We start from the raw sequence: 16,910 nt of genomic DNA on the forward strand, positions 1-16,910 counted from the left end.
ATGGTACGCTCTAGGTTCACTCCAACCAATTTTTTCATTGTTAATTGCAGCAAGAATGCCCTTATGTCTATCAGAATAAGCACATACCATCTCGTTGGGTAACATATTCATGCAATGCGCACAAAAACCATGACCAACTGGACGAATTTTCACCTTTAACAATAGCAAAATTAAGGAAAAATATATGGCTGTTTGCATCAATAGATAAGGTTGTCAATAATTTCTCCTTATAATTTCCGTAGACATGAGTTCCATCGATCTAGATTAATGGTCTACAATATTTGAACCCTTCTCTTGCAGGACCTAAGGACCAGAAAACTCGACCAAAAATAGTCGTACCTAGCATATCAGATGGAAGGAAATACCAATCAAACACAGCAATCAATGCTTGCCACATTATAACCATATTGTTTTTTAATTGCTTCTTGGAGTAGGGCCACAGGTATCCTAGGATCAGTTCTAACCATATTTTGGATTTCGATACTCATAAAATTTGAATCAAGCTGTCAATTTTGAATACAAACAAGAGTGCTCCCCTTCAAATCTGGTGATTTAAACATCCCATGAGTTTTATGTCGGCATGCCCGTAACCTCCAATCACAATCATCCTTCAACTGTTTGCATCTCACATACCAAATATCTTGATTTGATTCCATTACAACAATCTCATAGTGTTCTGTCACGCAGTATTTTTTTACAGCAAGTTGTAAACCTTCTTTAGTATTAAATAACATTTCTTTTTGTATTAAACTATAATTATCTACACATCTACTCCTTTCCTTCAATATTGACCCTCGTTCACATGTTGAATTAGTACTTTTTCAATCTATTTGGGTGAAAATATCTGACGGTACCAACTTAAGATCATGTTCCCCACTTCTATCATTTCCAAATAATTCATCAAATTCAACATCAATATCACTGTCTCCATCATTTCCAGGTTCAAGAATGACTAAATCTTCAGGACGCATCGACGTATTTACTCAAATTTTTACAACTGTTATAGTTGAAAAAAATTATGTTAATACGACAAAAAATTTGTTTCTTGTTTTTAAGAAATCCAAATATTTTCTTAAATCAACTCAAATTCAAATGAAAAATCCAAGTTATGATAACCTAAAAACAAAATGATAGATATTCAACTAGTATGATAACCTAAAAACATAATCCAAGTTATGATAACCTAAAAACAAAATAATAGAAGTCAACTCAAAAAATAGCCCAAAAAAATAGTCCAAAAAAATCAGTCCAAAAAACCTAAAAAATTCGACAGTCCAATTACATAATAATAATAATAATAATAATAATATTAATAATAATATTCAACCCAAATCTAAGATCTATGAAGTATACACTTAAATTAACCCAAATAAAAACAAAATAGTAGATCCATGAATCATACATTTAAATCAACCCAAATGAAAACAAAATGATAGATCTATGGAAGCAATCTCTATTTTTTAGGAACAAATTCACATATTGGAAAACAATAAAGAAAAAAATTTTACCTAAGACAGACGACAACAACAGTAAGAAGATCGGAGATGGCGGGTAGTAGATCGGCTCACGGTGGTAACAGCAAGAAGATCGGAGACGGCGACAACGATCAATGAACGGCAGCGGAGTTGGCGAGCAACAGCTGTGAGGGAGGAAGAAAGGGAGAAAACTTCAGATGGGTGGAAGAGGAAGGGGTTGCATGGGTTTATGAGACTACTATGTCGTGTAACCAATACACGACTTAGGGTAATCGTGGACTGGTCAACGCTGCATGACTGTCCATGTGGCAGTCTGCGCGTGCTATGTCAAGGAAGTCATGTACCAGATACACGATTTAGGGGTAATCGTATACCGGTTACACGATTTAAACACATATTTTTTTTCCTATTTTTGTTAATAATTATTAAAATAACATTATTTAAAAAATTCCACTTTGTCGCATCTCGTTGATACAGATACAATAACGATCATAGCGATCTCCTCTCATACCTATCCAATTGGTCATTTAATTTTTTATTTTTATTAATCATTAATTACAAAATATATCATCATTAATGAGTATTTTCCATTTAATTGTTTCTTAGGAATATGTTATGGTAGTTATGTTCTTAAAATTATTCATCTATTATGAAAGGTCTTCAAACAAATTATCTAACTCCATGTGAAAATTACAACAAAAACTAATTTTCATGACTATAAAAAATTGTCATTAGCATATTTCTTAACTTTTTTTTTTTAGAGTTCGAATCCACCATAAAAAAAAAGTGTATTATTATCTTTCATTATTGATTGTTTCGTGACTTTTCAACTCTGTCAATGTTTCAATAAACATTTATTGACATTTAATATCTATCCTTTATCATTTTCTATACATTTTATCATTGTCAATAAAAGATCTAAAATTGATTTTTTCTATTAATTAAACTTTTTCCTTGATACTAAACATATGTCAAAAAAATTTTAATAATGACATGTTTACAATGTTAATAATACCTTAATTACAACATTTTCTAAACATCATTAAATTTCGTACATTGACAATTATTTGTAGTCATTGAAGTCCAATTAATGACACTATTCAAATGTCACATTAGTACATCTCATGACATTTGTGAAATCTCAAAAAAAAAAAATGCTTATAATATGGATAATTATTTGATTTACACATGTCATTACACTTATATTTCATCCAATTTTGACACAAAATATGTACACAAACATAAATATAAACTTTCATATATATCAATAAGATTTTAGTCAATTATACGAAGAAAATATATACAAGAAAACTTGTAACCAAACTTTGGTTAAGTTATTTACAAAGAAACTAATTAGTGCCAAAAAAAAAAAGTTAGCACTATCTAAAAAAACACATATAAATAACTTACTTGACGGTTTCTTTACTTCAATGGATTTATGCAAGACCTAATAAAAATCACAACATTCATTTTAGAATTCAACCTAATCCATCAATGTAAAAAATGATAACAATATTCATAGGTTAAATGAAAGTTTAAGCGTACAAGACTCAATATAATCACAAAAATAAGTTTAAACTCACATTACAAGCCCCATGAAAATAATCATATAAATAACCTTTTCAAACTTTTGTAAGATACAACAACAAAACTATCATGAACATAAATAACTAATCAAATTATAACAATAAAACTTAACAACCTTACATGAAAATGATAAGAAAATGATCCTAAACTTGTTGATAAGAAATCTAAAATAAAGAACAGTAATAAGCAAATAAATCTAATAACCATACTCCAAAACTCAAATGGCAAAAGTGAGTGGTATAACAGCAAGAGTGACAACTTTCTCAAACAATTTACTACACTCTACTTACATAAGCCATAAAGTTATTTCTTTCAAATAAAAGTAAAATCATAATAACAAACATTAATCTCCCCTCCTGTCGAGGAAATCTTGTACACGTGAATGGAATATATTTCTTCAAAGTTGACCTATTATCTGAAACAATTTTGTTAGAAGTATGGATTCTCTAATGAGCAAAAAAATCAACTGAAATTTTAAAAAAGAAAAAGAAAAGTGAAACTTGTACCTTATTAGTGACATCAAGACTTGTCGAGTTTAATGCTAAAAAATAATTTTTTTTAAAAAAAAATCAACGGGTATATAATCTGAAATCAAAGAAAACTGGGTTCATTTTAAAATTAACAAGTATAGAACTTAAAAGATTTGAGGAAGAAATGACAAACTAAAAGGCGATAAAATGCATCCATTTCAATAACAACCACCTGATCACAATAGCCAACAATAGTACAAGGGAAGATAAGATCATGGTTGATTGAACAAACAAACAAAAATTAGCTTCTTTACTCCTTCAGAAACATCTCATCAAATGAATAGTGAATATATCAAAAGATCAAAGTGCAAAACTCTACCAGATTTCCAGAAACCAACAGTCTAGAAGCCATTGATCAACAAGAACAAGACTATTCATAACATTTTTGGTCAAAACCTATAAATATTTGTGTACATTTCAAAGAAAATCAAAACATCAAATTGTATTCAACATTCAAATAGACTTCACAAGAATAAAATACAATTGATTCTCAAAACTACATATAACGCTTCAAAAAGGTTCACAAGTGTTACTTCGTCTCTCAAAACTACCTAAAAAGTAAAAAAAATGTGGCCAAGTGTCTTTTTTACTATGAAAAATACATCTAATGATACTTTAACTCTAAAAACAATTTAAAAAGTATGTTTCATTGATGATTGTTATATGTTGCTTTGACTCTCAAAACCCCATAAAAAGTTCTTAAGTGGTACTTTAACTCTGGAACAATCTAAAAGTGCATAAATGTCATTTTAACCTTGAAAAACACATATAAAGTTCCTAAAAAGTGCCTAAGCGACACTTTAACTCTCAAAACTACCTAAAAAGTGTATAAGCATCACTTAAATGAATTGTTCTAACAAATGAAAATTTAGCCCATTATCTTACAAAAGAGTAAACTAGAATGTAGAAACACGAAATATAAACCAAAATCTTAAAAGAGGAAAACCATCAATATCGAGAAGGGTATGAAGTTAAATGAATTAAGAGAAATCATTAGCCATCCAGCATAATGAATAAACAAGTACTACCTGCTCAAATCCTTTTCCAATTCAATTCCATCTGGATTCACCAATTGTGGAGGAATATCAATATTAGAACTTCATGTGGCATCAACATTGCTTTGTGGAACCTGAAATTATAAGCTATTGAAACAAACAATCTTACTAGCAAATTTGGAAAGAATGGGTCATGTTATACAAGAGAAATATATATTTAATTATCCCCGGCCTATCTACATTTCTCATTTCCAGGTATTTTGATGTGCAAGGTATATTATTAAAAATCCTTATTAGTTAATCAGATGGATATCATCGGATCTACCATTCTTGTTCCTAGCTAATAGTATGATTCCATATATATACTATGAATATCCAAGACTCCACAATGCTAAGCTAGTATAAAAAAATTTGAGAGAAGGGTGAAACACCAAAATCTTGTTTTTCCCATAAAAGAATACTTATTATAAATAAACGCTCAAAGTGATAGAGAACAACACAAAAGTTAGGAATATCCATTCCTTCCACCTGCGAACAGCAAAGAACCGTTGATATGGACTCAATTCCAAATATTTTGTGAATGTTGCTAGCTTTATAAGACATGTTCTGGAAAATTTGGGTGCTGTAGTAAAAATATCAGTACAAATAACAAGAGAATACATTGAAAAAAACAACGAACAAAAACGTATAGACAATCTTCATGAAGACGCAGCCCACTACCCTAAAACTTACAAAATTCTTCCCACAAACAGAGCAGGAGGTTTGGTCAGAGAAGGGAACAACAGTGACGGTCGTGGGCGACTAGTAACGGTGTAGAAAAGGTGGATGTGAAAGAGAGACTAACGCAACAAAAATTTTGAGGGCGTTTGAGATTTACCAGCGACAGCATCCAGTCATCGACGACGCACAGCGTTCCGACGCAGTTATCGGTGCAAGGACGGTGACAGGTGGTGGAGCAGTGAAGCGGCGGCAGGCGGCGGTAGGACTGTGCGTGGAGGATTTGAGAGAGAGCTCAATTGAGGGGCTTAAGGCGTGAAAAGAAGAAGAGGTAAAATCTTTTATTTAGTTTCTTAAACCAACAAACACACGCACACACGGATATATATAGCTTGGGCTAAATTATACAAATTGCTCCACTTTGTGTCAAAATATCATTAAACTTTCAAAATTTTTAAAAATATTTTTAAATTTTTTTTAAAAAAAAATTCAAGAATACAGCTAATTTCGAATGAAAATCGTTAATATTTTATTTCAAAAATATCCTTACAATAAATATATAAACAGAAACCATTAATACTTGTTTAAAAAATATTGTTCAAGTTTCAAAAGTCGCATTAATACTCCTAGTCTTACTAAACAAAAATTTAAAAATGGTCCTACTGTTAGTATAATGATCAATTTGTTTGAAGTTTATTGAGTTCGAAAATAATTAATTTTAAAATAAATTATATAATATCGTCTTTTTTTGCATAAATACCTTCATTTTTCTCCATTTGTCCAATTCTCATACCAATTTTATTTCAAAAAAATATAAACTAAAGCTTTAGGTTGAAACATAAAATCCCACAAAATCACAAAATTTGAAAATCAAAATCTTTCCTTAAAACTTAATAAAACGATAATTAGTCAAATATAAGTTTGTGAAGGAACCAGTGAAGGTCCTTGAGCAGAAGCATGGATTGGACCAAATACCCAAATTTTACATATGCATTTAATATAAAAATGAAGATGCTTTAAAATAGAAAAAAGCAGAAAAGTGAAAAGGTTTAAGAAACCTTACCTTTGAAGAACTCTTCTTCACCAGATTCCTTCTCCAAAATTTGTCACGAACAATCTCGAACCCTCTAACCGTCAGTGAGGACACCACCACGAATGTTTTCTCTATATTCTCTAGATAAGAATCTAAAAGTTTTGTGGGCTTCAACTATTTTAGAAAAAAAAAAAGGATTTGAGAGAGATGAGAGGAAGAGATGGTTTTCTCATATAACTTTTCTGTGTCACTTTCTCTTGTGAAGAACACACCAGGAAGAAGAGCAACTTCTCTCTTTTTCTTTCCACTACCACGTCTTTAGAGAGAAAAGAGGGGAAGGGAGTAACAACTCCCTCCCAAAATGATTTTTAACATAAATTAAATTTAATTAATTAATTTTAATAAATCAATTTAATATATATTTATATGATAACTATGTTATAATATTTTATATATATATATATATAAATTAAACTATATGTTATATCAAATATAATACATAACCTACAGATTCTAATACATATAATCAAATATAATACATATAATTAATATTTGAATCATATTCAAAATTTATTTCCTCACAAATAAATTTTCATTACAATGTATCATATATATAATAGTAATTATATCATATATAATAAGATTAAATTAATTATATCACATATAATTAATTCTCTCAATTAATTTGAACAATTCAAATTAATCTAAAAATTGATTCTCATTAATTCCCGTTGAGCTACAGAGGGGACCTCATGGACCTGTAGCTTGAAGCTCCAACGGTACATGAATAATTAATTTAACTCCTTTAATTAAATTGTTCAATTAAATTATTCATCATTCGTTAACTGTCGAACACTCTACTAAAGACCGTCAGTTGTACTATTCGCACTGCAGATATATTTCTGTGTTCATTGGATATAATCAGTCAACAGTACGATGACCCTTCACAAACTGCTTGTAAGTACAGCTGAATCAAAATTACCGTTCTGCCCCTGTAGTTACATCTAACTCCCTAAGTACCACTGATCTCTCTAATGAACAATAAATCATAGTCCAATTATGACTAATCCTTATTAGGCAATGAGAGGGTGTAACGCCACATTGTTCAAGCCCCATAATCAACCATTAACGGACCAATTTATCTACTTGCTTCGACATTGGGGAATGAGTGAATTTCTTCTTGTGTAGTTGTATTCCCAGCTTCCCAATTAGACGAATCCCTAAAATGGTAGGCTTGTTGAGTCGGTGATCTGGCCACTCACACTCATACAAATCGAAGGACCGCCTTCATAAGCTCGTTCACAACTCACTCATGATTCAAGTCATGTTACCTATGGTCATCCTAGTGAAATGAAAGTCTCTATTATGAACGACATTATATAATGAGACTAAACATTTTGTAACTCGGTTTTATACAAACTCCTTTGTATAAAATATCCCCCCTCACATGTCTCCATATAAATGATCAGGATCAGATCATTTGTAGCACTTTACAACAATTGTAACATCTACAAAGCGGGTCATACTCATAGTGTGAACCCCGAATCCTAATTTCTCTACTTTAGTATGTTCCCTACTGAGACCAGTGAGGTGAGTAGGTTAATGTGGAAACTATAGTGGAATGGTAGAAAAAAGGGTGAAAAGTTAGAAGAAAATAGGAAATTTAGAAGTTTGACTTTTGGGGAAAATTTTGGAAATTTGGCTAAGTATAACCCTATATGTTGGATGATGGATGCATTGGATGCATTAGATACGTTGGATGATGGATGCGTTGGAAGGGACCAATGCGTTGGAAGGATTGTGTTGATGCGTTGGAAGGGTTGTTGGTGATGGCATGCGGCTGAAGGAAGAAAGATGGAGGTGACACGTTGGAAGGCACAAAGGTAGGCAAGGCATGCGTTGGAAGGCAGCCCATGCGTCGAGCGGTCGAAGCCAAGCGTCCTTGCCCAATACGTCGAGCGGCCAGCCAAGAGCCCCTGCCCATGCGCCGAGCGGCCATGCCAAGCGCACAACTCATGCGTCGAAGCACCCTGCTGAGCATCAATTTGCCGAGCACACCCGTGTGGCCGAGCAAACAAGCGATGGTCAGTGCCTATGCAGCACGCTCATGCGTCGAGTGGCCAGCGCCTATGTCAAGCACCATACGCCCATGCCAAGCAAGCTGTGCGATGATACCTAGTGGGCCATGCGTCGAGGATGAGCGGCCATCCTATGCGTTGGTGATGGTTGGCTCTTACGATGGCTAAGTTGGATTGCGATGGTAGTGAACTGGCTTTTTATGCGTTGATTATAGGCTATGCATTGATTATGGACTATGCGTTGAACATCCAAGAGTTAGACGCATATAAAAGATGAGATCACCTAGAAAATGTCATCAAATCATGTGTATTCTTGGGAGGAAGCCTTAAGCCTTAAGAATTTGAGGTGGTTGCATCAGATTGAAAGCTCATGTGTTGGCTACATAGAAGAAGGACACTTAGATTGCATTGATCAAAGAATTGTGTTGTTGGTGTGAGGAGGAAACACTCGAACATGCAGTCAAGTAGGACACTTTGGAAAAGGTTTGGACACCTATAAATAGAGCCAAAAGACTTCATTTTCAGATCACAATTCAAAAATAAATTAAAAAGAGTGGGAGAGTTGAGCAAACCTTGCGTTGAGGCCAAAATCTATGCGTTGATCATAGAATTTCAAAGAGGACGCATTGGACAGTGAAGCCTAGAAAGTAGCATCAACTTGGGACGAGAAGTTCTTCCAATTTACTAGTGCGTTTGGAGTGATTCTAAAGCCACCTGAAATCTCTAGAAGTCTAGTTTTCAAGGTAGGGCTGTCAGAAAAAATCCTTGAAGGGATCGGGCTGGAAACTGAGAAGAAGACAAAAGGGTCAGGCTGTCGAATAAGCTTGGGCCAGTCTTGAAAATTTTGAGATTCCACCCAAACCACGAGAATTTTTAAGCTCATATTTTAGGGTAAGCTTTCTGAGACATTTTAGAATATGTTTATAGAAGAGAGTATCTCAAAATAAGATTCAGAACTATAAGTAATCTTAGTTGAAATTTGAATATGGATTCTAGGGGTGAAAAAGGGAACCCGAGGTAGAAAAGGAACTACTAGAGTGAAAAGTTCCTAAGCGATCGAGGTGAGTGACTAAAACATTTTGACTAAAATGTTTAAATTATAATGTTTTATAGAAATCATGTTTTAAAGAAGATTATTCTCATGCCAGCTAGTTTTACAAAATGATTTCCAAGCAAACCATGAGTTATATTCTAAACGCATGCATGTGTAGGAAGTTTGTTGAAAAGCTATTTATATGTGTTAAATATACCCAGCATGTGTCAGTATCTTTAAAGCTATGTTTTTATGCGTTATACTTTACATGCTTTAAAGAAAGTCATTTATGACTAGTTTTACTTAAAACGTGATACCGAAGGACATTAGAGAAGGTATCCGCCCAACTAGATACTAAAGGACATTTGAGAAGGTATCTATTGGTACTGGAGGACGTTTGAGAAGGTACCAAACCAACCGAATACTGAAGGACATTTGAGAAGGTATCCTAGTAGCTCGATACTGAAGGATATTTGAGAAAGTATATGAGCAGAAGTACCTAAGGTATGACGGTACGTAGTATGGTATTATATATAACCTTATATATTGGATGCGTTGGATACGTTGGATGCGTTAGATAATGGATGCATTAGAAGAGACCAATGCGTTGAAAGGATTGTGTTGATGCGTTGGAAGGGTTGTTGGTGATGGCATGCAGTTGAAGGAAGAAAGATGGAGGTGATGCATTAGAAGGAACAAAGGTAGGCAAGGCATGCGTTGGAAGGCAGCCCATGCATCGAGCGGTCGAAGCCAAGCACCCTTGCCCAATGCGTCGAGCGGCCAGCCAAGCGCCTCTGCCTATGCGCCAGGCGGCCATGCCAAGTGCACAACCCATGCGTCGAAGCACCCTATCGAGCACGTCCATACGATCGAGAACGCCCATGCGGCCGAGCAAGTGAACGATGGCCAGCGCCTATATAGCACGCCCATGTGTCAAGTGGCCAGCGCCTATGCCAAGCACCATGCGCCCATGCCAAGCAAGTCGTGCGATGATACCTAATGAGCCATGCGTCGAGGAATAGCGGCCATCCTATGCGTTGGTGATGGATGTCTCTTTCGATGGCTAAGTTGGATTGCGATGGTAGTGAGCTGGCTTGCTATGCATTGATTATAGCCTATGAATTGATTATGGACTATGCGTTGAACATCCAAGAGTTGAATGCATATAAAGGATGAGATCTTCAAGAAAACATCATCAAATCATGTGTCTTCTTGGGAGGAAGCCTTAAGCCTTAAGAATTTGAGGTGGTTCCATCAGATTAGAAGCTCATGTGTTGGCTACATAGGAGAAGGACACTTAGATTACGTTGATCAAAGAATTGCATTGTTGGTGTGAGGACGAAACACTTGAACATGCAGCCAAGTAGAAGGTGTCGACTTTGGAGAAGGTTTGGACGCCTATAAATAGGGCCAAAAGGCTTCATTTTCAGATCATAATTCAAAAATACATTAAAAAAGAGTGGGAGAGTTGAGCAAACCTTGCGTTGAGGCCAAAATCCATGCATTGATCATAGAATTTCAAAGAGGACGCATTGGACAGTGAAGCCTGAAAAGCAGTATCAATTTGGGACGAGGAGTTCTCCGAATTTACTAGTGCTTTTGGAGTGATTCTAAATCCACCTAAAAGCTCTTGAAGTCTAATTTTCAGGGTAGGGATGCCCGAGAAAATCTCGAATTGATCGGGCTGGAAACTGAGAAGAAGACAAAAGGGTCAGGCTGTCGAATAAGCTTGGGCCAGTCTTGAAAATTTTGAGATTCTGGCCAAACCACGAAGAGTTTTAAGCTCATATTTTAGGGTAAGCTTTCTGAGACATTTTAGAATATGTTTGTAGAAGGGAGTATCTTAAAATAATGTTTATAACTATGAGTAATCTTAGCTGAAATTTCAATATGGATTCTAGGGGTGAAAAAGGGAACCCGAGGTAGAAAAGGAACTACTAGAGTGAAAAGTTCTTAAGCGATCGAGGTGAGTGACTAAAAAATTTTGACTAAAATGTTTGAATTATAATGTTTTATAGAAAGCATGTTTTAAAGAAGATTATTCTTATGCCAACTAGTTATAAAATGATTTCCAAGCGAACCATGAGTGGGAAGTTTGTTGAAAAGCTATTTATATGTGTTAAATATACCCAGCATGTGTTTGTATCTTTAAAGCTATGTTTTTATGTGTTATACTTTACTTGCTTTAAAGAAAGTCATTTATGACTAGTTTTACTTAAAACGTGATACCGAAGGACATTAGAGAAGGTATCTGCCTAAGTAGATACTGAAGGACATTTGAGAAGGTATCTATTGGTACTAGAGGACGTTTGAGAATGTACCAAACCAACCGGATACTGAAGGACGTTTGAGAAGGTATCCTAGTAGCTCGATACTGAAGGACATTTGAGAAGGTATCTGAGCAGAAGTACCTAAGGTATGACGGTATGTAGTATGACCACGTGCACGTAGGTAGTTAGAGTCAGAGATTGAGCAAAAGGGTTCTCTCTTGACTAGCAGTTGGTGTTGGGATTGTTTTTACCCACAGTGGGATTATTCTCAATTGAGAAAAAGTTTTAATATTTTATGATTAAAACAACTTTATATGCTTTATGCTTGGAAAATGTTTATATTGCGGTACAAGGTACTGTAGAAAGTTTATATTACAATTAAACTCTTTATTGAAATTTTGCATGAGAATCAATTATCTTTATTAAGTCACTCACTAGGCTAGCAAGCTCACCCCGTTTTCAAATGTTTTCCTTCCCTCCCCACAGGTAGCGGTCAAATCCTCAGAAGATAAGCTCTGCATCTGCTCTGCCACTAAAGGATAAAGAGAATTGTAACCCATCTGTTTAGGTGGTTACTGTAAATATTGTACACATGTTACTGTTGTTCATATAGGGACTAGGGTTTTTGGGCTTGGGACTTATGAATCTAGTGTTGTAATGACTCTAAATATGTTATGCTTCTGAATTAATAAATGTTTGGCCTAAAGACATTCTGCTATATATGTATATTTTGGTATCAGAGTTATTCTGCAAGAGTTAGTAGGTAGTAAATGTCAGCCAAATGGTTGATAACTGCTGCAGTCACGCACTTTCCTAGGCTAAGAGGGTGATCTGGGGTGGGGTGTGATGCGTAGTGTCATCAGGACAAGGTATCCAGTCTTATACTTCTACTATAGACCATTTAGGTTATCACTTAAACATGATCCACCTGTATGTCTCTACATACATATTAAAGCTACAAAGATAACATTGGATATTAGTTTATTGGTTTGTGGTTAATGTAACTAATTTTGAAATAAAAATCACATATATTTTATTGCATAAATAAAATGTGTACATTACAATTACAAACTATGAGACCCTACGAGATTTAAGGCATCAACCCCAACAATCTGAAGCTCCCCTTGGTGCGGTGCTTCCGTTGTTCACTTTATTTTCTTTATAATCTATGTACCTTAAATGAAGAGAACCTTTTTTTATCAAATAAACAAAGGTGAAACAATTAACAAGAAGGAGAGTAAGAGGAGAGAAAAATAGAGAAAGTATAGAAATGTTAGGTCATAGGTTGAAGTAGATGAGAGGGAGGTTATAAAAGAGGGAGGCAATGAGGTGTTATGTTAGGTCATTGTCTCCCTCTTTTATTACCTCCATCTCATCTACTTCAACCTATGACCTAACATTTATGTACTTTAATATAATATAATATATATAGACATACACATATATATATTTATAAACAAGTTACTAATGCAACATTTTGAAAGTTTAGAGGTGTTTTTGCAACAAGGTATTAACGGTTTTTGTTTATTTACAGTAAGGATATTTTTTAACTTTTCTTTAAGTTCAAGGGTATTTTTGAAACAAAACACTAACAAATTCATCCAAAGCTAATGGTGCGGATATTTTTTAACTCTTTTTAAAAGTTTAAAGTTATAATTGGAAGTTTTGAAAGTTCAAGGGTATTTTTTTTTACATAAAGTGTAAAGTTGAAGAGTATTTTGTATAATTTAGCCTAAATATTAAATACAAATCTTAATTTAAATATTTTCCTTTATCCTCTTAAAATTTCAAATCTTTTAACAAATTAACTCCTTTTCTGTTTATCAATCTTTTTATCAATCTTCTCTCTAAATTATTTAAGATAATTAATTTTAAAAAAAATACCAAAAACTCGAGATGTTACATTTATGTCACTGTTGGTGTTGGAGTGGACTAGTGTCTAACCTTGCCATAAAGAGGAAAAAAATCTACTAAAAGTAAAAATTTAAAATTATTTACTTTAATTCATAACATTAAATTACATCAACTTAATATTAATTTTCTAAACATTGTAACTAATTTTTTTTTAGTTTAAAATAAAATTTACTAAGTACTATTAATATTTTTATAGTTTAAAATTAATTTACCTAATACCATAACTAGTTTTCTATTTAATGCTCTTTAATGATAATTAATATAAGTCATGGATTGATGGCACAAAAAAATAATCACAAAGTTGAAAATTTCAAAATTTCTATCTTTTCCCACCAAAATTGCTTTTTTCACTTTTCAATTCAATGACTCTAAAAAATTGTCGCTCTTTCATGACCGTTAATTCTAGTCATAAATTGATTACAAAAAAAGTCAAAATAGTAAAAAAAAAAAAAAAAAAATCTGAAATTTCATGTTTTTTCGTACCAAAATCGTACCTTTTCGATTCCTACATTTAGTGCCTCTTATTTTCCGTCATGAATTAACGACATGAAAAAACTGTAATAAATTTTAAAAAATCCATTTTTCACCAAAATTTAGAAAAAAGAAAACTACTTTAAGGACATGATTTCCAGTTTTTTCGATCTTTTTTAATTAAAAAAATGTTAGAAATTAAAGGCGTAGTATAACTTTGTGGACTTTACATTTATGTAATATTTTTAACATATTAGACTATTTATAAGAAAAATGGTGGATTTAAGTCATTTTGTATGTTTGATTAATGAAAAAATGAATCTCATTAATTTAAATAATATTACGTTTTGAGTGAAAAAAAAAAAAAAGTAATGATTCTATCATTTTATCAAAAATTCATAAAATTCAACAAAAATTAAACTCTATACCGGTTTTCTTTGCACTTTTTACTTGGATGATTGTAGCACATCACATGGGTCGAGAGTGGAAACTGAGTTTCCACCCGTATTTGCTTCTTTTTTTCGAAGTCCCTTCATAAGATTACACAACTATACGCGTTGAAAATAATATAACGACACACAAATTAATAAATAAAAGTGGTCTCCTTATTTCCAAATTCCAATCAATTTATATTTTTAAAACTAAAATCTCAAATTGAGAACTTATTATCATAGAGAAAAAATTGCAAATACTTTTTTCAAATTTAAGGTGAAAAATAATAATACTTATCCAAGTGTGATGCAGTTAATTTTATTTAAAATAATAGTTAAAACACATTAATTGAAAACACTGGAGACGAAATATTGAAACATGGAAAATAATAGTGTAGAAATAAAAAAAAATAAAATTGGTAATAAGAAAAAGAAATAGAAGGAGGTATAAATTTAAATGTAGGTGTTATATATTCTGTTTCCTTGATGATTTTTATTCGTACGTCACAACTACTAACATATTCAACGATTCACGTAGAATAGTTGGCCATATGTCATTTTCAAAAATTAATAAGATCATACGGTATGCATCTCATTTAATATTCACTCTAAAGTAAAACTTTTATGATAAGAAAAAAACAAAAGATGAAACTGTGAAAAGAAAAAAAAACACTAAAATGACAATCATTTAGTTTTATTTTTAGTTTTTGAAAAATAATTCTACAAATATTCCCTTCCAAGGTTCCACCTCTGGATTTCTTATTATTTTGCTATCTACTGTCTACCTATGTTTTTTGAACTAATTAAGTCAAAATTTGAAAACTAAAAAAAGTAATTTCTAGAAACTTATTTTTGTTTTTAGACTTTGGTTATAAATTCAACTATTGTACTTAAAAAAAGATGCAAACCATGGCAAGAAAATGATAGATTATATGCTTCATTTTCAAAAATTAAAAAAAAATGATTACCAAACATGGTCTAAATTATAGAGAATAATACCTTCAACTTTGGAATAGATTCTAATTATGCATTTAGCTCCACTTTACAAATTTCCAAAAAAATGTATTATTAGAAAATTGTTTTTTGTTAATTAAGATGGAATTTGTGTGACTTCTAATGTGTAAAATATGAAATACCTACCTTACAATATTTACAACAACATTCATGACAAATTATTAGTATAAAATTTAGTTAGGTAAATTGTAAATAGTTTTTTCACAAATATCTTTTGAGATAAAATAAATGGTAATAACTTTTTTTTTCATTTTTTTAGTACAATAAATACACGGATGGAGGATTGAACTTCCAACTTCTAAAGAATGAAGTACATACATATTACCATACAACTAATTATTATTAACCTTATAATATCAAGTATGATTTCTAATTTTTAGATATTAATTGTCACGTCGTAACGCGAAAAATGCATTTTGAAAGTTCAATGTTTATTTATTTATTTTTTTTAGCCACAAATTTCAAACTCAAAGAATAAAAATAAAACAGGAAAAGAATGAAGAGTTTGAATGTGGAAAAGTGGTCCAATTTTGATGAAGGATGAACGCGTTTTGGAAGAGGCAAAGTTGTGATTGAGAGTGAGTTTGTCAGTTTGCTACAACTTGAACTATTTTTTCTTTTTTTTCTTTCAGATATTGATTTTACATTTGTTTTTAAAAGCAATGATTCTTTATTCAACTTGAACATTTTCATATTCAACCACAATAATCTTCATTTTACCATTTATTAATCTCTAGATACCTATTATATTCCACTAATTTCCTGCTATTCTTTTCATACCTCTTTTTTCTTTTTCTTTTTTTTTTTCTTTTTCTTTTTTTTAAAAAAAAGTAGGAATAATAGAGCATTTTATACCATAGAATGAGATTTTTGAAAATCTTCCAAAATTAGAAAGACAATAACATAAAACATCAAAATCTATGGATAAAGAAAAGAATTGGAAATGATTGATATACATGGGAATAGACAGCACATTCAAATGGGAAATTAGAAAACTTTTAAGTAAAATCAAGATCTAGATTAGTTCTCATAACCTTTCCTTTTAGAAAGATATTCAAAACCAACTACAAATAAATAAATAAATAGAAGATGGTTTTGCTTCATAATCTAATACCATAAAATAATAGAACCAAATCTTTATAAACCATCAATCTCTAATTCTGGATTTTTGCCTAATCAATAACAATTCAATTAATCGATAATATTCATTTCATTCATCATCTTCACACGCACTTCAACTCTAACTTTTTTGTTTTTATTTAAAATAGTACCGTTTAATTTTTTCATGACTTTGCCAATTTGCTAAGAAATTCGAAAAAAAAAAACCATTTACTCAGAAAAATAAATAAATAATCAAACAAG

At 32.1% G+C, this 16,910-nt stretch overlaps 1 long non-coding RNA gene across 6 annotated transcripts; it reads right to left on the reverse strand.

The window, feature by feature from the left end:
- Positions 1–210: 210 nt before the first annotated feature.
- On the reverse strand, positions 211–5,646 carry LOC120081237 (uncharacterized). 6 transcript variants are annotated; one of them, XR_016530547.1, is made up of 4 exons: positions 5,465–5,646; positions 4,621–4,721; positions 2,886–2,922; positions 211–1,639 (listed from the first exon to the last, which is right to left on the reverse strand). It is a non-coding gene; the product is annotated as an uncharacterized LOC120081237 (long non-coding RNA). The 6 variants fall into 6 exon arrangements; XR_016530548.1 differs by having other exon boundaries at positions 4,621–4,734; XR_005482730.2 differs by having other exon boundaries at positions 2,886–4,721.
- Between the last annotated feature and the right edge of the window lie 11,264 nt (positions 5,647–16,910).

The sequence above is a fragment of the Benincasa hispida genome, chromosome 7 (assembly GCF_027475165.1).
Source record: "Benincasa hispida cultivar pf3 chromosome 7, pf3_genome.v1.1, whole genome shotgun sequence".
Lineage (NCBI taxonomy): Eukaryota > Viridiplantae > Streptophyta > Magnoliopsida > Cucurbitales > Cucurbitaceae > Benincasa > Benincasa hispida.